The 26,443-nt window shown below is 34.6% G+C and overlaps 1 pseudogene; it reads left to right on the top strand.

The window, feature by feature from the left end:
- The first annotated feature begins 806 nt into the window (after positions 1-806).
- Positions 807-1,458, top strand: LOC109449724 (large ribosomal subunit protein uL30 pseudogene; annotated as a pseudogene).
- The last annotated feature ends 24,985 nt before the right edge of the window (positions 1,459-26,443 follow it).

The following is a 26,443-nucleotide window of genomic DNA, read 5'->3' as shown; positions in this document are numbered from 1 at the left end:
GTATTTTAAATTATTGTGCTGTCTGGGAAAAGCTTAAAAGTATCAAATAACAAACTTTGATAAGAACATATACTTTATAACAAGGTAACCATAGAAAACAAAACTTGTAAAAAAAAGCACATAACTTCCAACCTAAAGGGGAGGAAGGAATGGAATAATAAAAATTTAAAGTCATTTCAAAAACAGGCAAGCAAGAGAGTGAGGGGAAAAAAAAAAAAAAAAAAAAAAAAAAACAGAAAAGTTTGTTGAAATAGGAATGAAAAAAAATTAGTATTTAAAGTAAATGTAAATGAACTAAATATTTCAATTAAAAGGCAAAGTACTTAGACTGATTTTTTAAAAATGCAGTTTGAAAGAAACATTTCTAAAATACAAGTATACAGGAGGAAACAGAAAACATGAATTTCCTTATAATTATTAATGAAAAACTTAAATATTCATGGACTTGAAGACTCAATTGGTCTCTAAAGTTGATGCAATACCAGTAAAAATCTCAAAATGGTTATTTGTGTGTGTGTGTACGTGTGTGAGAGATTTGGCAAATTGATTCTCCCATGTAAATTGAAAGAACCAAGATTAATTAGACACTATTGAAAAAGAAAAACATAATGCAAAATTTTATGCTGCTAGATGTCAAATTTAAACCTACAGTAATTAAGACAATGAGGTGTTAGTACAAGAATAAATGGAACAGATTACAGACCTACGCATATATGAGCGATAGATTTATAAAAACATTACAAAAGGGCAGAGTAGTGGGAGAAATATAAGAAATGTGACTGAGTCTTCTTTCTCCAGCTGAAACCATGGAAGGTGCAGAAGAGAAGAAGAAGGTTCCTGCTGTACAAGAAAACCTTAAGAAAAAGTGAAGGAATTTTGCAGAACTGAAGCTCAAGAGGCTGAAAAAGAAATTTGCCCAAAAGATGCTTTGAAAGGCAAGAAGGAAGCTTATTTTGAGAAAAGCTAACCGGTAACACAAAGTATATAGACAAATGTACAAAACTGAAATTCAAATGGCTAGGAAGCCAAGAGTAGCTGGCAACTTCTATGTATGTACATACAGAACCTAAATAGGCATTTGTCATCAGGATCAGAGGCATCAATGGTGTGAGCACAAAGGTCCAAAAGGTACTGCAGCTTCTTTGCCTTCACCAGATCTTCAATGGTACTTTTGTTAAGCTCAACAAGGCTTCAATTAACATGCTGAGGACTATGGAACCATATATTGCATGCGGATACCCAAACCTGAAATCAGTAAATGAATTGATCCACGAATGTGGTTATGGAAAAATCAACAAAAAGCAAATTGCCTTGACAGATAACACGTTGATTGCTCAAGCTCTTTGGAAATATGGCATCACCTGCATGGAGGAACTGATTCATGAGATCTATACTGTTGAAAAACGCTTCAAAGAAACAAACAACTTCCTGTGGCCCTTCAAATTATCTTCTCCATGAGGTGGAATGAAGAAAAAGACCATCCATTTTGTAGAGGGTGGGGATGTTGGCAACAGGGAAGACCAGACCAACAGACTTATTAGAAAGATGAGTTAAGGTATCTACCATGGGTACTTTTGTAGTCTGGTCAATTAATAAATCATGACTGTTTTCAAACTGAAATAAATGAATGAATGAATGAATGAATGAATGAATGAATGAATGAATGAATAAAATAAAAATAAAAGTGGCTGAGACAATAGGATAGCCAATGGATAAAAATACTGAACATTAACTCTTACTCAAGTTATATGCAAAAATGAAATCCAGATGCATTGTAGAACTAAATATGAAAGGAACTCAAAAAAGTTTCTTGAAGATAATATAAGGAAGGATCATTATTTCCTCACTGTGATAAAATAACACTAAACATAAAAGAAAAAAAACAGATAAATTAGATTATAGTATGAGTAGAATTGTTGATCCCCAAAAGACACAAAGAGTGAAAAATCAAACAACAGAGTAGAAGATATTTATAATACAAATAACTTACAACAGGCTTAGTTCTAGAATATATGAAGAATCTCAATAAATCAATAGGAAGATATAACATCCAATAGAAAAATGGGCAAGAAGCTTGAACAATGCTTCACCAAAAAAGCATATCAAAATGGTCATAAAGGTATGAATAGGTGCTCCTTAGTTGTCAGGAAAATAGAAAATAAAACATACTACAAACCAAAGTGCCTCAAATTAAACAGATGGACAGTAGCAATGTTGTGAAGAATTTCAAGTAATAAGAACATTCATTTATACATTGCTGGAGGGAATGTAAATTGGCGTAAATATAAACAGTTTGGTATTGTATCAGTTAAGTTAGGCTATAATAATGCTATGTATAAAAATAAAAAAAATCAATGGAACATACCAAAAAGCACTGATGTAGCTCATGCATCTACATGGTGGCTCGACTCAGCTAACCTAGGCTGGCCTCTCTCTGCTGGGTTGTGATGGGGCCAGGCTTGGTCCCTTGTCTGAAGATTAATTAGGAATCAGTTAATCTTGGTGGGGCTTAGTTGAAACAGTCCGTCTGGCTGGACTCAGGTTCTATTGACTCTCCTCTTTCTGGAGTATTAGCTTTCCTACTGAAATCTGTCTTTGTCCAGTGAGATCTGTAGTGAGGGAAGATTTAAGTTTGACTGCACTATAAGCAAATGACAATTTGAGTTGCCTGAATATAGTTATTTGAAAAAAAAGTGTTATCTCTGTTCTTTACAGCTATTACAAAAATTTGAGGTTTGCAGGAAAAACAGGAAAAGTAACAAAGACTGACATTTTAAGTTCAGTAAAAAATGTTAAATACTTGGCCCTTTCCTCTTTCTTCTAGAAAAGGAATAAATACTCATAAACATGACACCTCTTCTTCTTTCCAATTCCTTCAATCCTCCCCACCATTTACCCATATACAAAATTGCTTTCTGGTTTTCTAAAAGGGCGTAAGTACTTTAAGATTTTTGTACACGTTTTGTTCCTAACTCTAAGCTATTGCTCCTACTCATTTCACTGCAATTACCAAAATTTACAACTAGAGCTACAGCTTTTCAGGGTTAATTTTCTTCTATATCTTTTTCTCAGTCTTCCTAGGAAAGATGAAGAAAGTGGGAGGAAGGTGAGAGCTTGTTGATAAGACTGATTCTTATCTGTTTTAGTGATGTCTGAGGTGTTAATCTTGTTTTTTCTTTTAATCTAGGGAAATGATAATGGGTTGTTTTTTCAATATTGTTTCAGCTTTATTAATATGTATGTTGTTTGCTGTAATTTCTTTTTCATTCAAACAGTACTTTGAAGCTCTTCATAAGCCTCTCTCCTGTTTCAGGCCTACCTTTGACTGTCTTTTTTTTACTCTCATATGTTTGTATTTTATATTTCATTGCAGCACCTAGTTTTTCTATTCACTACTCTACCATTATTCTTCCTGTTTACTACATATTTTGTATTTATGTTTGATTTTTCAGTATCTTGCCTGATTCGTGCTTAGGAAAATTTTGTACTGGACTTTAACAATAGTAATTTTCAATTATGTACTTAATCAATTAGTATTAGTGATGATCCTGTGGCGGGCACTGCTCTAAGACCATCTTAGATAACCCAGAGCTCCTGCCTCACATGTATGGAGGATTTGGAGATATCTGCACTGATATGCACCTTCACTGGGTAGCTGGCACCCAGGCTCAACTTGTTCCCCCCATCCCCTGTAAGGCTGTTCTCACACCCACATTGTCAAACATTCTCTAAAAAGAGAGTGGCAAGGTTTGAGGATCTCTCTCCTAGAACCCTTTCTGCAGTCCATCCAGCTGGGGGAATCTATTCTCTACACTCCTCTTAGCATAATGCTGAGAGCATGGGGTTTTCACATATCATTCACCCAAGCATGCACCTTTAAGTTTTCTCTATAAAGCTTGCTTTGTGATTGCATCACATGTAGTAAATGTTTCCCTTCACATACAACTCCACAACATGAAACATAAGAAAAAGTCCTTTTCTTCATGGAACTTCAGTGAGTTAGAGGTACTATAATAATAGAGATCACCCTTATTTTAGGCCCTCAGATAGCATTTTGGTTATTACTTTTTTGCCTGATAAACTCCATTGATTTGAATTCATCCTTGTCCCCTTAACAACTTGGCTCTGTTCCATGGCCACAGATGGTGCCTCCTGCCAAATTATCCTCCTTGTGCACCCATAGGCACTGGAAGAAGAAAGTTAAGGCAGTAAATAGATTAGTCCCAACTCACAAGACCATCGAAGAACAAAATACATTCAGCCAATAGTCAGTACCGTCATCTCCTTACTTCAGAAGAGGCAGATCGTATTTGACTCATTTGTTTCATTGAGATGTCCCTTTTTCTTTCCTACATAATTTATAGAAATTATAAATGAGAGGAAGCAAAAGGGGTTCTAAAACATTGATATATGGAAACTGATAATTTAAATTTTTGAGTATTTATTATGATGCTATAATAATTATATAGTTCCAAAATAACTTCCAGCTAAAATAATAAGTATAGAAAAAATGAAATTAACCATAAGTACAATTTTTTCAGGAAGAACTAGGTATTGCTTTAATCACATATTTATTAATTGATTCACCCATTAAACACAAATTTTGAGGTGAATCAACCGTATGAGCCAAAGATTTAAGCATTGGGATAGTGCAAAGAAATGATGGCAGGGGTGGAGGAGAATTCAACAATCCACAAGACATATTTCCTATCCTCAGAGTTTACAGCGTAGTTTCAGGTACAGAGAAGTGTAATAAGTGTTATAATAGAATACATAGCAAAAATTTTCAAGTTCTAGGATATCTTCCATTGGTTCTCGCCCTCCCAGGTTCACAAGATAAACATAGTAATAACAAAGATCAATATAACTTATGCATTTTTAAGGTAACATAGCGACGGCCAGATATTCATCCACAGCATAAGGATTTCCAGCAGAGCTCCATGTGGTAAGTTTTGAAGACATTTGCAGCAAACCAAACACTAGACTATTAAGCCTCTGCCCGTATACTTCCAGTTTAGTTGGTCTGACTCTCATTACAGTAATAACCTGTAATCCAGGAAATAGTATTTATGCATCTCTTGGTATCGTGTGGTATACAAACTATCAGCAGGAAAACTTCCTATCTGTTAGTGTGCGTTCCTGCCATCCAACATAAGAGATATTACATTAGACAACTTCATGTCCTTCTAATATCCTTTCTCTACCACCAAAATTAAGGCATCTCAAAGATTGCATTTATGTCTTCATAGCAAGTAAGAAGAATACGAAGAATTCCAGCTTTGATCATCTAACTATATCTTAATCATTAAAATATTAAAAGATAAAAACACATGCAGGATATGGAGGTTGTAGCTCTAATCACAGGTAAATAAATAAAGGATATTAAAAATTATTTGTTATAGAAGATACACAAGGGAACGAGAGAGAGAGAGAGAGAGAAAGAGAGAGAGAGAGAGAGAGATCACCTAACAAGAAGTATGGATGCAAGAATTATCACAAGGCTAATGAATTTTAAGCTTTAAGACCTCACTTGCATTGAACCCTCTGAGGCCTTGACAGTGACCCTTGAAATGTGTTCATTTCATCATATGTCAAATTTGCAGTTATAATTTTTTTAGCAGCAATTGGATAAGAATGTTTTTTCTCTTCCAGCTGCATTCTTCACACATATTTTCTGATCCTTTGAGTGGCTTTAGAGTGGTTTCAGAAGTTTTGGAGATTTAAGGGCAAGAGTTGGAGGTAATAGATTACGTTTGCATGGTTCCCAATATTTTCATGTATCTCTAAGTCCCTGCTAGCCCTTTTGATGTAGAAATGGTCTGGGAATACTCCTGAGAACCCAATACTACTCACCCAATATTGTGGATGAAGCTGTTGCAGAATGTGCAAGTATATAAATCTCATTGGTGAAATGATGCCTCAGTAATACTTAAAGATGTTGACCACTTTGTTATTTCATAGCAGCTATGTCTTCTTTTTGGTTCTTCTCATAGTATGATAATTGTAAACACACATGCCAATTGGAGTTTTTCTTACTCTTACACTCAAACATAAAGAGATGTTCTGCCCATGATAAAGCTGTTGAAGATTGCAACAATGAATAAAATGACACTTTAGGGGTTCTAAAATATATTCAGAAGATGTGAAAGAGAATTCTAGTCATGAAATAATTTGCAAGTGTTTATTTTAAAAGTTTGTAAAGCTGGCATACAATGTTTTAACTATAACTCAAAAGAGGAATTTTGCAACATTTCAGTGATGGGAAATTGTAGACTTCTAATTCGGTGTATATGAGCTATACCTTCTTCCTCCTGAGTCGAGAGAAAATCCAGATAAAATTTAATGGTATATGAAGTAATAGGGATATCTACAAGTACTAGAATAAAAAAAGTTACTCTACTGTAAAAGGGTTAAATTTTAACACAAAACTTTTAAATCATCTCAAGAGCAGAGAGAGATAAATTTTGAACCGACGTAATAAGTAGAACCTTGGATATTTTCTAGTCCAGTTAATAAAGTTGTGTAAATAGTATGAACAAATTAGAAAAATAAGAAGTTTTTGCTAATTTGATATGAAATTCTGTCATAGAGTTATCATAAAAATAATAATATGTTCAGTAAACAAAGATGCCAAAGACAAACTGCCTTCAGTAATTTTTTTTTAAAGATTTTATTGGGGAAGGGGAACAGGACATTATTGGGGAACATTGTGTACTTCCAGGACTTTTTTCCAAGTCAAGTTGTTGTCCTTTCAATCTTAGTTGGTGCCGTTCAGCTTCAAGTTGTTGTCCTTTCAGTCTTAATTGTGGAGGATGCAGCTCAGCTCCAGGTCCAGTTGCCATTGCTAGTTGCAGGGGACACAGCCCACCATCCCTTGCGGGAGTCGAGGAATTGAACTGGCACCCTTGTGGTTGAGAGGACGTGCTCCAACCAACTGAGCCATCTGGGAACTCAGCGGCAGCTCAGCTCAAGGTGCCGTGTTCAATTTTAGTTGCAGGGGGTGCTGCCCACCATCCCTTGCGGGACTCGAGGAATTGAACTGGCAACCTTGTGGTTGAGAGCCCACTGGCCCATGTGGGAATCGAACCAGCAGCCTTCGGAGTTAGGAGCATGGAGCTCTAACCGCCTGAGCCACCGGGCCGGCCCCATGCCTTCAGTATTTGAGATTGGTTAATGCTCAAGAAATCCTAAGCTAACATGGGAAAGAAACTTGATATAGGTTTTGGCAAATATGACTTCAATCCTTAAAATATGTAAGGCAATACCAAATACTCATTCTGAAGCTAAAAAGAACTTTCCTAAACTTTAAATAAAACAAATTCAAAATCAAATTGAGTCAATAGCAACAGAGAAATATGATAGACCTGCTGTCCAAGAGAGTGTGTGCATTAACCCACAACCAAAGTGCTGGCCTTTTTAACAGGTTTCCCACAATGGCCATGGTGGATCAGGCACCCTCTAGATATTCAGCTCCAATTTATTCTCCTTCTATATTCATCAGGCAAAAAACTTTATTACCTGAATTTGATTTTCCAAACAGATTTTCATATAAGGACGGAATCATGCTGACCAACTCAGAAGGGACTTCAAGATCACGGTTCACATTTAATCAGTTGTCATCCTGAATTGTTTGTCATTCCTTTTTGAATTTGGTTAACATGAGACAGTGAAAGAAATTGAGTTCCTCCTCATGTAACTCTAGTGGTTAATGGTATGGATTCTACATCCAGACTGCCTGGATTGGAATCCCAAATTCTCCATTCACTACCTGTACGACTTCAGGCAAATTTCTTAACCTCTCCTTGCTTTAATTTCCTTCTGTGCATAAGGCAAGAGAGTAGTACTTACAACATGGAAATATTTGGAGAAAATGAGTTAATATATGTAAAGTGCTTAGAAGAGCACCTGGCATGGCAGCACTATAAAAGCATTAGGTATTCTGATTATTACCCTCGATTCAACCATAAAAGGACCAAGTTTCTGGAGTCAGACCGCCTGGATTTGTTTTATAGCCTTGTCTGTAACTGACCTTAGGCAAGGAATATACCCTTTTTATGTCTCAGTTGCCTCAGCTATAAATGGATTTAACCACTGCAGCTACCTCGTAGGGTTGTTTTGATGGGCAGGTGAAATAAATATTTACTAGAAGCTCTCAGAGCACTGACTGGACTGTAGTAAACACTAGGTACTGTCTTGTTCCATGCACATTTATTTAATGTGTACAAATTGCATCAACAAAGAGGCCTAAATATCACCCCTGCCTTGAAGGAGGATGCCATCTCAGCAGAGAGATAAATATGTTAACGATAAGGTTAAAAAATGTTCTAACTACAAAAGAAAAGAAAGAATTGAGTGAAAGTGATGGCTGAGGAGAAAAATACAGTGAAAGATAAATTGAGGCAAAGGTTTAGTGCTGAAATTTTATTTTATGAGCTTCTCAAAGTGTTTTATTTCTGAAGACAGACAAAAATTTAAAAAAAAATGAATAATTTGTGAACCTTGTCTTTCTAGTCATTTAATAAACTGAATCACACCAATTTACAGTAGTAAAAACCTACATCTAATGCAACTACAAATACTGAAATCAAAGCAAGTTTGGTAAGTGTCTATCTGCAAAATTTAGAGTTGCCCTAACGGGGACTCAGCTCTCACTAAAATTCTGTGTCTTGTTCTTAATGAGTCTCTTAATCTGTAGAGACATTGATTTCCTCATTTGTAGAGTGGAGCCAATGATACTTATGTGTCCTACATACTACTTCAAAGGATTGTTGCAAGGGTTAAATAAGACAATGTACATAAATACACTTTCAACGTTGGAAGTATTATATATGACAAGGCATTATCATTATGTATGAAAACATATCATCCTTCAGAAAATCAGCTAAAAAGTCAAAACTGCTTAAGCTGTGGGATAGTGGATTGCTAGAGGTGACTGCTCATTATCTTTAAGTTGATTAACACCTAAAACCAGTCCATGAAGTGATTTCTGCTGCCTTAAGGATTACGTTGGACGAGTTTTGAAGAAGTTCTATTTACTACTCAACACCCATTGGTGACAACATCTGAAAGCACTATATTTCCCCCAAGCTGGCTAAATTATTATCTGTAAACTATATTGAGATAAAATTAAAATCTCTTTCAAGCACAGATTATAAATTTATAGATAGATAGATAGATAGATAGATAGATAGATAGATAGATAGATAGATAGCTATAGATAGCCTGTGGACACACACCATTACTCATCAAACTCAGCAGGATGAAACACTATTTATCAGGACAAATATACTATTTTATACATATACAGGACAAAAACACTATTTATCAGGGGCTTTACAAAGCCCCTGTTTCGCTTTGTTCCTTTTTATTGTGCCCATTGAGATCACATGAATCCAACACCTGAATCTAATACACATATGTATGTGTTCCTCTATTTTTATAGAATTTAAATATTAAACGATGGGGTAACTGAAAACATATTTCCAGAGCATCTTGTTTTGTTCATTTTTCCTATTGTCCTTATTTCCCCCCTTTCAATTTTGACAGATTATTTCACATCATATTTGTTTCACATTTTACTAATAATACTGCACTTTACTATTATGCAGTTTACATAATCTATCCAATAAAGTTAGAATAGTTTTCTCTAACTTTTTATTATAACTTCTACAATATGGATAAATCATTATAATAAATTTTCACATGCTGGTATAAATGTTTATTCAAATCGATATTAATGCACTGTTAAATGAACATGCTTGATGTTCTTATTAAATGAGTAGACGGTGTCACCTGTATCTCAAATTAATTTTTGCTTGGTAAAATTTGGTTTTAAAATTAATTCCACTAATTTATTAGGAAGACAATATTCTCTCTGATATTATTATTTTTCCATGACAAAATTTGTAGAAAGCATTTTTTTAATTTTTATTTTTCAATTACAGTTGACATTCAATCTTATATTGGTACAGCTTAGTGGTTAGACATTTATACAATTTACGAAGTCATACCCCCCAATAAGTCTAGTACCCCCCAGTACATAGTACAAAGTACAACATTATTGACTATATTCCCTATATTGTACTTTATATTCCTGTGACTATTTTGTAACTACAATTTGTAATTCTTAATCCCTTTACCTTTTTCACCCATTCCCCCAACACTGCTCCCATATGGCAACCATCAGTTTGTTCCCTGTATTTGTACATTTATTATGTTCTTTGGAGTCCACATATATGTGCGACCATATGGTATTTGTCTTTCTCTGTCTAACTTATTCCACTCAGTGCAATACCCTCTAGGTACATTCATGTTGTCACAAGTAGTAAGATTTCATTATTTTTATGGCTGAGTAATATTCCATTGCATATATATACCACATCTTTATCCAAGTGTCTATTGATGGGAAGAAATTGGGTTGCTTCCATATCTTGGCTATCGTAAATACAACCACAGTGAACATAAGAGTTCATATACCTTTTTGAATTAGTGTTTTGGATTTCTTTGAATAAATACCCAGAAGTGGAATTGCTGGGTCATAAGGTTGTACTATTTTTATTTTTTTGAAGAATATCCAAACTGCTTTCCATAGTGGCTGCACCAATTTGCAATCCCACCAACAGTGCACAAGGGTTCCCTTTTCTCCACATCCTTGCCAACACTTATTGGTTGTTGATTTATTGGTGATGGCCATTCTGACAGTTGTGAGGTAATAGTTCATTGTGGTTTCAATTTGCATTTCTGTAGAGAGCATTTTTAAAAATTGTAGCTATCTTGCCAAATATAGTAAATATATATTGCAAATGTGATATTAATGATTTAAGTATTTTTAGCTATTTGTAGGAACGTTAATAAAACTATAATTTATTGAATGTCTAATACCTTTCTATATTATATTAGACACTGTTCATTAATTCTGTCAACATAATTTAGCATGTAAATCTTTGAGACTAAAAAGTTGACGTAAGTAGTTATAATATTAATATCACTGTGGAAATATTATAGATGAGGAAATTAAGGATTCGGGAAGTTTAGTGATTTTTTTAAGACAGTATGCTCAGCCCAGGCTCCTAGTCATCCATACTCTGAGTAGGGGTACTAAGATTTTATCCTTCAATTAGCAACCACTTATTATGAACTTACGGCATCCAGAATTCCTAGTGTTACCGATTTTATTTCCAGAAAAATTGCATTTATTGAAATTTTTGACAAACCTACTTATGTTGTAACAGACCCATATTCCCACAAGGAAAAAGAGAATACATACAACACACACACACACACACACACACACGCGCGCGCACGCGTATATACAGAGGGTGCCAAAAAATTGTATACACATTTTAAGAAAGGAAAACTGTATTAAAATTGTAATAATATATACCAATAACAAAAGAGGAATACAAGTCACGTTTGACTTCTGCAATTACAAAAGGTGCTCAAAGGTGTTACCATCAGCATCCAGATACTTCTGATTACGGCGAACTACTGCTGGAGCAATGCTGACCAAAGTGTCCACTTGTATACATTTTTTTGGCACCCCTGATATATGTCATCGCCTTCTAATTACTTAAATCTGTATTACATAAGAAAACTCAACTCCACCTAGGCCTTTGTAGCTCAAGCAAAGTTCAAAGACTCTTCTTGGATTTTTGAGATTAATCCTGATCTATGCTCCCCCATCATTTCATTAACAAACAAAATCTCAATTACAAATGTGAATGAGGTTATAATGTTAATTAGATTACAGTTGTTCAGTGGATAGAAAGACTGCTGATGTGGTGTGCATATAGACAAAAGTCTCCAGTGCCATACTCTATCTACTAATTAGTTCCTCAAAGACCATTGGATGTAGTGTGAGGAACCCTACTCAGCTATTGCCTATGTTGGGTAATAAGAAGCTTACTTAAAAGGTTAATAAAAAGATTAATAGAGAGGATAATAAAGTTCTTTCATCTTCAAGTCAGGATAAAGCTTAAATATTAATTTTTTCTAAAGTTTTATTAGAATTTCCATCATAGGTGCTCTTATGTATAACATAGGTGAAAAAATACGATTTAACCAGTAAAATATTTTTTTTAGAAACTCACACTAAGTTCCCACATTATATGTGGCTATTCTAATTGTAGTCCCATTAAATATTTAAATGCCATTGAAATAATAAATTGTCTTCTTTTTAAAATGTGGTTTTTTAATTGAAAGAAAAATGTACAAAGACATCGAAATATTTTATTAATGGCTATCCAATTTTGTTGGAAGTTTAGAGCCTTAGTTCTTATTTCTAACTTTACTCAGCTCAGGAAGATTTAGATTTTCTTGGCAACAGTTGCTGTGTAAAATATTCTGAGATAGAATTTTTTATCATAATTAATAATAGATGAAAATTTCTGAGTTTTTGATGTTCTAAACTCTATGCTGTTTGATTTATGGTGTCTTTATAGTTGTTTTTCTGGTAATTCTAAGCCTCTTCCTGTTGGTATAAGGGTTAGTCATCTTTTTATATATATATAGATGGGTCTGATGTATTTTTCTATTTTTCCATATCTTAATGTTTTACTTGTGTATGTATTTTAATAAAAAGACCAATTCTATCAAAATGAGACTGGACTACAAGTTTTCTAAGTTTCAGGTAAAATTTTTAGCACATCAGTATACAGCTACCAAAACGCTGTTGCTATCTGCATCCTTGTAATGTAAACACTGCATGGGAGCATCACAACTTTAAAACTTATTTCCAAAACAGGCACCCACGCTTATGGCAATGATCAAAGCTAATGCATAAACTTTGTTCATTGTGAAGGGTTTAGTACAAGTGCTTGCACAACATTATCCTTGTAATTCTCTTTGTAGTTATTTGGGATCATTTAAGATGGAAAGTTGAGATATAGTTTCAATTCACACAGTGCAGATGGGAATTAAGAAAAAATAATAATGTTTTCCTTAGAAAGCGGTCATAGAGAATGCAATCCCTAGAATGTCTTCTGTTTTTCTATGTTATCGCTTTCTTTCTTGAAATATAGACTCTCCAGCAAACAGCAACAATATAGGTTTTATCATATGTTCCCTTCCCTTTGTCTTCTCTCTTGTTAGTATCTGCAATCCGACTGCTAATTTGCACCTCTGCAATTGGATCACTTCATTGTTTTGATGTCCAATTATCAATTTGCACCTACGAGACATGCAATGTGTGTTACATTTATTGTTGAGCTTCTGTGCATTTTGGTGGAAATGAGTAACTGCTTATCGCACATGGGATTATAGTCAAGGCAGAGCTTGTTTGTTTTCAACCATCTACATCTTAATTTACAACACTGCAAATTTTGTTAAATATTTTGGTAAAAAAGGATCATGAATCATAGCTAAGTGTAGTTATTCTAATGAAATCCAGCATGACTGACCACTTTTATTTTTCATCATTATAACTTAATAAATAGCCACTTATTTTTCTTCTGATAACCTCAGGCAATAGTGTTCTTTTTGTATATTTGGCCTTGTAAAAACTATGCTTGGGTGGTCTATGATTACTACTATGTAGTCAGGCAATTCACAGTTAGTAATTCTTTTTCAAGAATTAGAAAAATGTTTGCTGAGAAAATAGGTTCTTTGCAAACTGCTGCATTTCTGAACGTTTGCTAGGAAATAAAAAATCATGCCCGCTGTAAATTGAGGTATTTTTATTCTCAAAATGTGATAATCGTTTTCCTTGAAACCTGAATTGGCAAAGTACTCACTACAATCCTGATACACACTGTACTTTGTAACTGTTGCCTGTCCTAAGAACAGCTATTTTCACATCAGTATTTTCGGATTGAGCACCTTTCAAGGAATGCTGTGTCAGTTTGAAAATCAAAGTTACATAAAGGCCATAAAGAGGTAAAATGCAACGTTTCTATTCTTCCTAGTCTAAAGAGAATAGGATTTTAAGTAATAGCTTAGGGCAGAAAAATCTGATTAAAGAACTAAAATTAATTTTAAGGAAAACATGGACCCAATCGTGAATAACAGTATAGGCCTTTGCAAAGTATAAGTGCTTGAATCTCCCTACCAAGAAATAAAAGAAGTGTGTGTGAGTGTTTGTGTATGTGTATGTTTAAATCCTTCAGAAAAACAAACAAATAAACAGCAGAATTTTTACATGTAAAATACAGTTCGGTAATTTGGCAGTCTGAAGAAGTAGTTAGTAGTGTACCTAAGATTTACTACTGTGGCAAAATAGATCATTAAATGTGTCGATAGTAAGAAATATAGTTCCCTGATATAGTCAGTCCATTATAAATTATTACAATTAAGCTTTAATTTTGTATTTACTTTGTTAAATATATTGTTTTATTTGTATGTTTATCCTGTACTTGTACCCTGTTACTTAGATGCCAGGAGCTTCTTTAAAAATAATGTATAAAGAATAATATGACTATCCAAAAAGATACGCTCCAAGAAGTTACACTTTATTCTTATCCCTGCTACTCTGGTTCCATTCTCCTCAATAAGTCACCGTTTTCCTAAATACGTCATGTAGGTAACTTGTCTCTTTAGTCTCAAGTTTATCCTTCCTGTATTTCTTTCGCACAAAAAAACTGACATATATGTATTTTCTTATAGTCCCTTCTTTTTAAATAAAAGATAGCATATTACTGATATTCTTTAATACTTTCTGCATTTAAAAGCATTTCTTAGAAATTATTTTAAAGCAATTTATATATATGTGTATATATATATAAAAGTATATAAATATAAAGGTGTATATATATATAAAAGTATATATATATATAAAGATATATATATATATATAGATATATAGATATATCTATATATATATATATATATACCCCTTCCTCATTATGTTATATAGCTTCATAGTACTCCCTTGTGTGGATGTACTATAATTTTTTAACCAATTTCTTAGTATGGAATTTATACCATTTCCAAAATTCTGAAATTAGAATCAATACTGTAATGAATGAACACTTGCATATGTAATTTCCTATGGTTGGAGGTATATCTTCAGAGTAGATTTCAGAAATGGGATTGAGTCCAAAGATAAGTGTATGTGTAGCTTAATTAGATTTTGTCAATTTTCTTTCTTAAAGACTGATCCCAATTATTTTCGTCTTTCAATTTTAAGTGTGATATAGTTCATGAATATTTTCTTCCAGTTTGTCCGTAGTCTTTTTACTTTTGACTTCATTCATGGTCATGTACATTTAAAAAACATTTAAAGTTAAATTAAAAAGAAAAAGAATACTATGACAATTTTCAAACAGAAATAACTAAATCTTCTGTAAATGTTCATCTCGCAGACTCTCTAGGTGTGGGTGGAGATTAGGAATAATTTAACAAAAAGTTATTTATTTATGGAAATATGTAAGAATATATGGTAATTAGGAATACCATCAGACTATAAAAGGGGCACTAGAATGTATGAGGATTTGTTTCCCAGATGTACCACTAATAGACGGCATGACTTTGATAACTCTTTCCCACCCTGAGGCTCTAAACTGGATCTGAATTTGAACACCAAGTTTCCTTCTCACTGTAAGTTGCAGTCACTTTGGTGGACCACAGTACCACAATACAGAGAAGATGCAATCTGGCCAATGACCAAAACCACACTTAACATCAAACTATCATTTCAGCAGCTGATTACCCTCCTTTCCAGCAGAGCCCTTCTTTCATTTCTCAAACTTTATCTCTGGATTTCCCATTTACTTGTGCATCCTAAGGCCCTGTGCTTTTACTTATACCTTCCCCACACCCAGTACATGGTCTATCCTTCTTTAACACGTTGCGTACGGATCACGAGAATCTTCACGAGGGATTTAAACCCCGCCGTACGCAACATGTTAAGAAACAGCTGTAACCCCACATAACCCAGGAAATATGTATACTAAGATATTAAATGCTACTCTTCTGCTTCTCAGGATTTCTGCAGAGGCTTTAAAGGTCAATGTCATAATGTGGTTTCCCCAGAAAGCAGAACAACAGGCTAAGGACTTACGTGGTTGTTCTTTATTAGGAGCTGGAGTAAGAAAAAGGACAGTGAAGCAGGAAAGAAGAAAGAGCCAGTACAAGGATACGTGATGGAGCTGGCCATTGCTAAATGCAACCGATTGCTTCATCTTCTAAGTTGTATAAATGCTTTCCAGGATAGTCTGTCTGTACTAAGGGGGGAAAGAGGAAGAATGGGAAAATAATTTATTCGTTATCTCCCACTGAGTTCTGCCTCATAAGGCAACAAACCCCTGCACTTTAGGTTGCACATGTATGAGTGTTGATGTGGTTCCATGGTTTCCCATGCCTCCACAAAGATAAGGAAGGGCCACCACTTGGCTTGAGTCTATGCTGAGGCAACGGTAGCCTGCTTCTGCATCAAGTTCCTTGGACCCCATGCAGCCCTGGTTGCTGCAGTGTGTTGGTATAGAAACAGCTGAGGCTGAGAAGATCTGAAGTGTGTAAGAGGTGTGTGGTGCCACTGAGAACAAAATAAGAGGTGCCAAATGGCTCTACCTTCTAAACCAAAGTGCTAGACGACAGGACATACTAAGGGATTATGAAATCAGCTCTGCCAAAGCTGGCCCACTACTCATTTTTAGACTACATAGGAGAATGTGAAAAATTCAATGGGAAAGATAAAATAATTGAGAGACTTTCTTTGGAGAATTTTGAACACTTATTTGTTTAAAATTAATTGTGTTATTAATTCTGTGTTATTTTTCATTCCATCCCACCCCACAATCCCACCACAGGGAATAGGAGAGGTTACACCCCTTCACCTCCAGCTAAGTGAAAAGGGCTTGGCATATGATGCATAGTGTCTGAAGGACTTGGGAAATAGTCTCTGACTCATTCCAGAGTGTTCTGAAGATGCAAGGCTATGACTGAAGTTGTCCCTCTATAATGGCAGATCAAAAAGAGGGAGGGCAGCATGGAGCATTGGTTGCTTTGCCATTTAAGGCAGAGCAAGGAGTCTAATCTCCCATGGACCAGATGTATTCTCCATGGAAGGAGACCAGACTGCTGAAAGGCACTCTTCCCAGAAATCTCTCTGGAGAGTATGCGACTGCAGCCTGTAAGCTAGTAAGAAATGGGGGGGGGAAATCATTCACTACTATCAGGACAGAGTTCTAAAAGAGACATCCCCACATGGGCTGTCCTCCTAAATTAATTAATTAATTAAAAGACATCCCACACCAGGGTGAGTATGGAGAGATGAATGGAAATGAACCAGCTCATATGCATTCACCAGGCCAGATTACAACTCTCTCCATCTAGTAAAACCTCTTTTCACCTCTTTTCTTTCTCTGGTTCCAACTTTGGATGGCATCAAATGGCAACCAGCAAGTGGTAGGGGAGGAAAACAGGACAGAAACCTACTATACCCCCTACTGCAGGTTTTTGTTGTTGTTGGTTTGGAGGGATTTGGGTTTCTTTTTGTCGGTTTGTTTGTTTGTTTGTTTGTTTGTTTTTTGCCTGAGACAGGCAAGAATGGTGGTGGAAGAAAGAACCTAAGTTAGATAAAAGATGGAACTATTTGCTGGATGAAGATTGTTAATTGCTGAGGTGGTTTCTTATGATGAAAAGGAGCCAGAAGGGCTACCGTAGCTGCCCAAGATTTAGACAAAAGTGGAGAAAAAAAGAAGACGAGTCCAGAGCACAGGTTGTGAAAGGGGAATAGAATACACACACACACACACACACACACACACACACACACGCACACATACCAGGCGTGCCTAAAAATTTTTACAAGTGAACACTTCAGTCAACGTTGCTCAAGCAGTAGTTCGCTGTAATCAGAAGTATCTGGATGCTAATGGTAACCACTATGAGCACCTCTTGTAATTGCAGAACTCAAACGTGACTTGTATTCATCTTTTGTTATTGGTATACATTGAGTATTACAATTTGAATAGTTTTTTTCCTTTCTTAAAATGTGTATACGCTTTAGGCATCCTCTGTATATATATATATATCTCTATATATATATATCTATATATAGATATATATATAGATATATATATATATAGATATAGATATATATATATATAACATATATAGATATATATATATAACATATATAGATATATATTTACATATATATTTATTTACATATATAATTATATATATTTACATATATATGTGTGTGTATATATGTATATGTATGTATGTATGCATGTATATTTGCCTGTTTGCCCTCTGTATAGTCAAGCTTATTCAATAACATGTTTAGATCACACTGACTCATCTTGGTCTCGCTTTACCCTGGCTCTGAGCGTTCACATACCTTTTATCCTCTTTCACTGTTAATCTTTTCTGTGTTTCTGCATTTTGTCTCTATTTTACCTTTCAACTGGATTACATATTTCTTAAGTGTTCTTATATCTCACTTCCCACAGCATCTTCCCAAAGTATATTGTCATGCTTTCATCAGTGACTGTGAGATAAGGAGGAACTATGGCTGAGTCATCACTGCTGAGGTCATCCAAACATTTATTTTCTTTGATACAGAAAGCTCTCCACCTTCCTGCCGTCAATACCATGGCCCAGAGATTCTCCATTGGTAAACCTTTTTAAAAGCTTATGAGAACCAGGCAGTATTAAAGAAAGAAACTCAGTAATTATTTTTCTGCTGAAATATGGTGGCTACAATTACTAAAGGGCATATTTTATATTACCAAGTAAACATAACATAATGTCCCCCACTTAACATTCATTGAGATGATTTCTGTGCCAGGAATCACACTAAATGCTGTACATGCATTATCTCATTTAACCCTAAGAGCAAGCCTTTGTTGTGGATATAATTTTCCCCTCATTTCAGTGATGAGGCTCAAAGTAGTTTAGAGAGTTGTCAAAGGCCAAATATCCAGAAGAATAACAGAGATGTAAGTTTGAGTCCAGAGACTGAGATCTTAACCACTAGGTTCTACTGTTTCTCAGTGGCAATAAATTTTAAAGAGAGCAGAAGTTGGTGAAAACAGAAATGAGGTTTATGTTTTCCACCATGAATCAGAGGCCTGCTCTGAAATACAACAAAACTAAAAGTTTCTTGACACCGTGGACTATGTGTTACCAACCCATGAGCCATTTAGCCTAAAGTTAAAAAAAATCTTCCAGGAATGAAGGAGAGCTTGAGGTCACTTGTAAGATGAAGGAGAAACAACCTACAGGCCTTATTCATCCCTGCTTTACTGGGGATTTCATTTGCTTTGTTTCATTTCATTTGCTCTACTGGAGATTTCATTTGCATTTCCAAAAGTGGAAAGAATCTTTACCCTCACTTAATTAATGAGGAAACAAACAAAAGTATTAATAGACTGTAGCAAAGTTCACAACCTCAGGTTCTGAGCTGCCAAGTTTCTAATGTCTGGCCTTTCAGAACACTGGGCAAGAAATCGCCACCTCTCTCTGTGACATAATGGTATAAAAACAAATGCAAAATTAAATGATTGTCTAATTTAACTAAGCATAAAAGACACTCTGTGACCTTTAGAATACTGCAGAAGGCTTCCTTAAACACATTCGCCATTCAATTAATTCAGGATGTGTTTACAGGGCCTCCACAGTGAGTGAGGCATTGCAACTCTGATGTTGAAAGAAGGTAAACACAGAACAGAAGAAAGTTGTTCAGAGCAAAGCTTTGCAGGATGCTCTAATCTATTTCATGTTGACTTAGTAATCACACAGCATCACTGTACTTACGAATTTATTAAGATTTTATATACGTATGCTGTTACGTCGGAATATATGAAGTGATGTAGACAGAAACTGACCCTTCCCTCAAGGGACTTTCAAATTAGGTCATGTAATTCCTACCTCTCTAGTTTAAAATAAATATTAAAAACACTTAAATTGGATGAATTTGTTTGCATACTCATTACTCAATTATATCTTGCCACTGGATTTCTGCAAAACAGCTTTAACTGAACCTACCGTTACTGAGTATAGCACATAGAATTCCCCCCCAAAATTTATGTTTTAAGCAGTAATGTGGCTTGCTTGCTTTAAATATTTTATTGTCTCCTATAAAATATTGCAGAGTAATTTTAAAATATATATACATGTCTTTGAGTAAAAATATATATGTGTTATATAAAATGTTATTGACTTACGACTAAGATAATTTCATTATAATATGATGTTTCTAAGATCTTTCCTGTAACATCTAAACCTATCAACTTCTTTCTAATTAGCTTCCTTTTATGAGAAGCTGACAGAAATTGAAAATTTAGTATATAAGGGATATTTAAATCTGCATGTCTGATAAATTTATATTTTAAATTTAAAATATGAAGTAGTTAGAAACACAAATTGCTCAGTTAAAAAAGTGGATGTTCTTTCAAGTTCCTTTATAAAAGAAGACAAGTCATTATTTCAGGAGACTTTAACCTAAAGTTAACTTCATTAAAGGCCAAAGGCATTCTTCATAATACCTACTATGATTGTTTTCTCTAATGTATTAAAAATATATATATCCTGAAGAAAGGAAGTATGTCAGGAGCATGGAAAGGGACAGAAAACTTGGCAGAGAAAGAATGCACGGCTCACTGGAACAGTTTTGAGGAACATGTGGATTGCAGACAGGGAGGTAACTTATGGTGGTTGTTTCATATGTAAAGACAGCATGAGAGAAAGGTGACATGTATAGAGGTGATACCAAGCAAGTTTCAAAAAATACTCGTTGTGTTTTCTGTCCAAAATAGGGCTCTCGAAAGTCAAGAATTTTTTTATTTTCATTGTTATCAAGCCACATGCTACCAATAAAGTACTCATCAGAATTTATAAATAAATTCAGCAAATGTCACCATCTGAAATTGAGGCAAATAATTAGTGACATAAATTGGATAAGCTTTGTCATCTGCAGAAGTAACTCATCTTCAACATATTGCTGATGAGAACAGGGGATTCCCCATTTCCAATCATTAAGGTTCCAGGGTATTATCCATAACTCATCAAGGTGACCATGTCAGAAAAACATGACTCAAATGTTAAAGAAAGCCGTAATCTTTATAACATTTTTGACATGAATGACACTACTTTTAATAACAAACAAAATAGATAATTTGATATTAAGAATTTTTCCTTTGTTTTTAGAGAAAGTGGGCTCTTGACATTTATTTGATCAATGCTGGTTCTTTAAACAGGAATATTTTAGAAATGAGAAAATTCCAAGTAGACTTCTATCTCCACTACTCCAATGACAATTCTCTTGTTTTAGTCACCAATGAGCTCAATCTTGCCAAATCAATTACATGTCCTAACCTGACTTGAACTCTCAGCATTGTTTTACTTCCTCCCTCTCAAGGCATTGCATTCTCTTTTCTGATAGTGTCACACGTCCCTCTCCAGAATTCCCTGAGGTTTGAACTTTGTCATATTTTATTTTTCTCTATCAAGATATTCTTTCTAGGTGACCTCCTTCAGACCCATGGTTTTAAATACCATCTATATTCAGATGACAGTCAAAATGATAACTTTAGTCCTGAGTTAAAGATTTATACATCCAACTTCTATTTGTCACTTAGATGGGTAGTATGTATCTCAAAGTGAATATGACTGATAGCAAACATTTTATGCCCCAATCAGCTTTATTTTAGCAAATGGAATTCTCATTTGTCCAGGTGTTCAAGTCATAAACTAAAGCACAGCCTGATTTCCCTCCATCTCACACAGGTACAGTCTGTTAATCTAATTCCAAAGCATATCCTTAACCTGTTTGCTTCCTTCAACTCAAACAATACTCTAGTCCAGGTCACTTGGACTACTGAGTCAGCCTCATAATTGATCCCTATTTCCCTTCTGCATCCCACCAATTCTTTCCTGAGATCTTTAACAGTTAACATTTCTTCCCTATTTAATTCTTTACTGCTTTTCCATTATAGTCAGAATGAAAACCTAGGATTTTGGGCCCAAACCCAGCAAAATTCCAAGATGTTATCTTATTCACTCCCTTTATTTACACACTAAACTGCAGTCACACTGGTCTTTCCTGTTTTCAAACACATCCACTCATGCCTGATGTCTGGATTTTGTACTTGCTGTCCTCTCTTTCAGTAGCAATCTGTCCCCAGATGCTCATATGTCCAGCTTCTCTGTGTTGTTTAGATCTCATCTCTAATGCTACTTCCTCCAAAAGTCCTTTCCTGACCACTTAGCCTGAAGTAGTCTTTCCCCACCTGAGTCTCTCTTATCACATTACCATGTTTCATTGTCTGTGCAATATTTATTACAATCTGAAGTCATCTCGTTCATTTATTTAATTTCTTATTTTCCATCTCTCTGTCTATATCGCATGCTCCAGAAGAGTAAGGCCCCTTTCTATCTCATACACAGTATGTCTCTCTCCTGGAATGGAATCTGACATATAGTATGAAAGCTTTAGTAAATAGTTTTACTTAATTAGTTAACTATCTGGAAAGATAGATGGATAGATAGATAGATAGATAGATAAATAATATATATATATACACATAATATATATAATATATAATAGTATATATTAGATATACGAGATATAAATATATGCTCTCTAGAGAGCATATATTAATATATATATATATATATAATATATACTATCCTCCCACATCCTACAGGGAGATATCATTCAGTATGTGTATATTGAATGAATATATATATATATATATATATATATATATATATATATATCTCCAATTTAAAGAGGAGAACACCAAAATCAGAGCAGTTTTGAGCTTCAAAGTTTGCTTGTAAATGTGTGTTGAGAGCTAAACTCGTTTTTTAAAAAAAGATTAAAAAAATAAAAGATTATTATTCTACAACTAGACAGTTTTATTTCGATTTAATATTAATTTTGTAGAAGTTAATTTATGTGGCTAAGTCCCTCAGTCTCGTAATCTCAAAATGTTCAAATAACTGCATTTCTGGACCTGCAAAGGTGAGTCTAGAGTCTAGATGTTTGGCAACTCCACTTAGAAACTGGTATTCTGAGAGACCTGATCTCAATAGTTAGCCAGGCCCCCGCAATCAATGTTTACAAAATTTCACTCACTTTACCTCTTATTCCCTCTCTGTAGCCCAGAAATCATAACTAATCCAGTCTGGACAATGAAAATCAACCTGAACAAATGAGTGAGACACCTCTAAACCTCAATACAAATAAGTTTAACTCTTTTGCAGCAGAGAATATCAGTGGTCCTTTAAGGAATGGTAAAGATTCAAAGGTAGATATGTCTTCATTCCTGTGTTGCTTTCCTCTTTAGAAAGTCTCTAAGTCAGTTTAGATGGAAGGGGAGATAATCAAGAAAGGCATTACTTGTTAGTATGCCAAGTGCAGTTTATTTGAGAGCTGTAGGTTCTGAAAAATTGCTGGGAAGGAAGGGCAGTATTTATATATTTAAGCCCCTGGAATCAGTAATTCCTTCATTTAAATACATCTTTTATAATATCTAATAGAGTGCCATGTTACATGAAATGCCTAATTTTGCTTTAGGAAAATAAGGAAGAAATGAGTTCATTGTTATAATTGATTATAATCCTATCTTTTTCTGGAAGAACTGGGCCAGACAAAATTATTGCTGGCTGGAATAAAGGAAGGGGAAAAGGAAAACCTCATAGCCAAAATGTGGAATATGAAGCTCAGGCAAAGAACAATGAAAGTCAGTGGTGGTTTTTAAAAGAGAATATTATAGTGACAGAAACTCAAGTGCTTTCAAAAATTAGTTACTAAGCTTCAAGCTTGGATTCTCTTAGCCAAACCATGCACACATATTACTTACAAATTATAAAAGTGGCCTTGGTGTGCAAATGATGATTTCGGTGTTTAGTTATGGATTTCCAAGCAAACTATTATTAAGCAGATAAAGCATATTTCATCATAAAAATAACAAAATTATGTCCAGGTAGAAAAACTTAATTTGCTTAGAATTAACTGAATTATTAACTGATATAATATAATAAGGAATCCCAATAATAAAAAATGTTATGTACTATTGTAAACTTATATTTACATGATCTGAATTATATTATTAAAATATGTTATAAATATATAAAACAATGAATCATAAGTGCTTTAAAAATAAAACCTTAATAAACACACGTTACTCACATGTTAATGGTATTCACATGTTGTAATCCATTTGTATATTGAATTTTTTACCCAGCACAATTCAATGAGCTCAACATTGACAAAAATGTGAGCACATCCAGTGCTATTTCAACTCTACTGTTATTTTATTTTAGTGATTAAATCAGGACTTTCCCTTATGTTAGGCACTAAATTAGCTCTTTCAAGTCACTAGCAGATGACATACAGAACTGAGGTAGAGCTTCTAAATAACCCCTGATGGGTAGGGAGATTACTAAATACTGTTGACTCTTGTCATCAAAATGTGACCTCAAGTCACATTCTGTTGATAAAAGCAGAATCTGTTATATTTCAAGTTCCAAGGAAATTGATGTAGTAGCATCTCCTCTCTTTAGCACTGATGTAAGAATCTAGAGGTAGGGATTAATTTAGATAGAATCTTAATGTTTGGTTATGTGATAATGCAATTCAAAATATGAAACAGACCACCTTGACAAGACTCCCTTAATGAATGAATTACTTCCTCTTTGGTTTTTTTAAATATTTCTTTGAAGAAGGTAAGATCTATGACCTTAATGAGCTAGGGAGGGTAAAAGCACAATCACAATACCTTGTGTAGGGCAAATCGAGTCCCATTCCTCTTTAAATTCCAGTGGCTAGGAGAACAGGTCAGGGAGGAGAGTATCTAATCAATCAGATGATAGGGCTTGTGGAGTGCCCTTCGTGCAAGATGATCACAGGCACTTAAATTTAAGGCAACTCGCTTTCCTGACTACAACAGAAGGGAGGCAGAATAAAACAAATTAGTCTAAGTCTCAAAAATGCCAAGGGCCCTATTAAGTATAAGAAGCTAATAGGGTATGCTTATAACCACAAGTGTGTGCATGTGTCTCAGAGAGTGACAGTGTAAAAAGAAATTAACAGCACATGCTGCTTTCGCAAGACCATACAGCGTTTTCTTGATTCATCAAACCTGACTTACGATCAAATCTCATACAAAACTAAGCGAATTTAAAAGAGGGGCTCAGATGGAAAGACAACGGGTTTACTTAGATGTAAATGTTACTTTTTTTTTTTTTTTTTTTAACATCACCAAAGCAATTCAGGTTATGTTTTGATGCTATATTGGTGGGATACTGAAAAAGCAGAAGAAAAACAAACCTTCCATGTATAAGTATTGTATGAATGTGGGGGGGAAATTAGAAAGGAAGCTTATTTTAGTAGTAATATCAAGTGAAAGCTTAGTGATTAAATGCAATTTTACGTCCTTCATTGTTTTCTATTTATTACTATTTCATTAGTTTAGTCTTTTTTTCTTTAAAAAATACACTGCAATAAAAAATACGTGATTCCATGGATACTTAATTGAAATCACTAACAGAGGCAGTTGCTGAAACTATATCCAAAGATAGGCTGCAAAATACATTATGTATTGCAACTACAGTAGTATAATTAAAACATTACCCACTAAAAGCCCTGGTGTGAAAGAAAAGGGGTTAGGTCCTTTTGCATATGTGTTTCATTTCTATTAAGTGAATAAAATATTGAAAAACTAAAATAAAAACACATTACATATTTTCTTACAAATAATGTTACAGAATTCCACTTTTTTTTATAGAGTGAGAAATCACAAAATGAGAGGCATTTGGGGATCTGTTTTAGTTAATAAGGAAACCAGATGGCTATAACCTAGAAGGATCAAGATTATAGGCCAGTCTGACAAATAAATGGTCAGTAAGAATTTATCAATCTTTTCCATGTGTCCACTGCTATGGAATTGCCACTATCACCATTCCACACCCAAGCCTCTGGCCAAGACTGACCCAGTGGAAACATCCATGGTGAGAATGAGGCATGACTGAGAGACTCCCTCAGAACTCCCAGGCGATTTTCCTACGGAGAAAGCCTCCACTATATTGTACATTATAGAGTCTCACAATGATCATCTGTGTGCAAAAAATGTTCCACTTTATCATTTAAGGAAGCAGTTCATCTCTTAATAAGTGTCTCAGCAGATTATATACACTGCCACCAATGATGTTGATTCACCACTGCACTATCACAGGTTGTTGAAATCCACACTTATCCAAATTATCCTTACGTACAAATATTTAAAATTAAGTAGGCACCACTACATTCTCCATTTTGCAGATGAAGAGCCAAAAACAAAGAAAGGTTAAATCATTAAGGTCATAACTTATAATGGGCCAGCTGAGATTGGAACCCACATATATTTTATTCTAAAATACGTATTTTCAAAGCACTATTCCAAATCAGGGTAATTAAATTATTTACTAAAGCAAGCATAACTTACGCTTATGACAACTGCATTATATGACCACTATGTGAAGCAAAGCAAAGATAAATGTATGAAGAAAAGACTAA

Source organism: Rhinolophus sinicus, chromosome 1, assembly GCF_057876585.1.
Source record: "Rhinolophus sinicus isolate RSI-liver-muscle chromosome 1, RSI-T2T, whole genome shotgun sequence".
Taxonomy (NCBI): Eukaryota; Metazoa; Chordata; class Mammalia; order Chiroptera; family Rhinolophidae; genus Rhinolophus; species Rhinolophus sinicus.
This window is presented reverse-complemented; position numbering and strand designations above follow the sequence as displayed.